Source organism: Limulus polyphemus, unplaced genomic scaffold (assembly GCF_000517525.1).
Source record: "Limulus polyphemus unplaced genomic scaffold, Limulus_polyphemus-2.1.2 Scaffold5674, whole genome shotgun sequence".
NCBI lineage: Eukaryota > Metazoa > Arthropoda > Merostomata > Xiphosura > Limulidae > Limulus > Limulus polyphemus.
Window position 1 is genome coordinate 33261 of NW_013671284.1, and position 520 is coordinate 33780.

A 520-nucleotide genomic window follows, 5' to 3' on the forward strand; every position below is an offset into this window, starting at 1 on the left:
TAACTTTTTGGTAAATAAACATGTTTGGTGTCTTAATGTTTTGTGTATTCACTGTATTGTATTGAACAAAATGGTTATGCGGCCCGCGCTCGTCACTCTCTCAGTTATCTGGCCCGCTGTGAAAAACGTTTGGTGACCCCTGCTCTAGTCTATCACTGTTAAATTAGGGACGTGTAGCGCAGATAGCCATCGTGTAGATTTGCGCGAAGTTCATAACAAACCACACCACTTCGGATTTCCGACCATTTGGAATGTGCTGCCATGAGAAAATTATGGCTGGAGAAATATTACACATTCCTTTTGGTAGGTTTATTCGTTCGTAATTAAACACAAAGGGCTATCTGTGCTCTGCCCACCAAAGGTATCGAAACCCAGTTTATTAGCTTTGTAGGTCCGTAGACATACCTCTGTGCCGCTGGGGGTGGCTTTTGAAAAGAAGATATTCATTTAGCTATATTATCAAACAATTAATTGACGTAACATTTTGAAGAAGGGAATATTCAGTACTTTTCATAGAAGC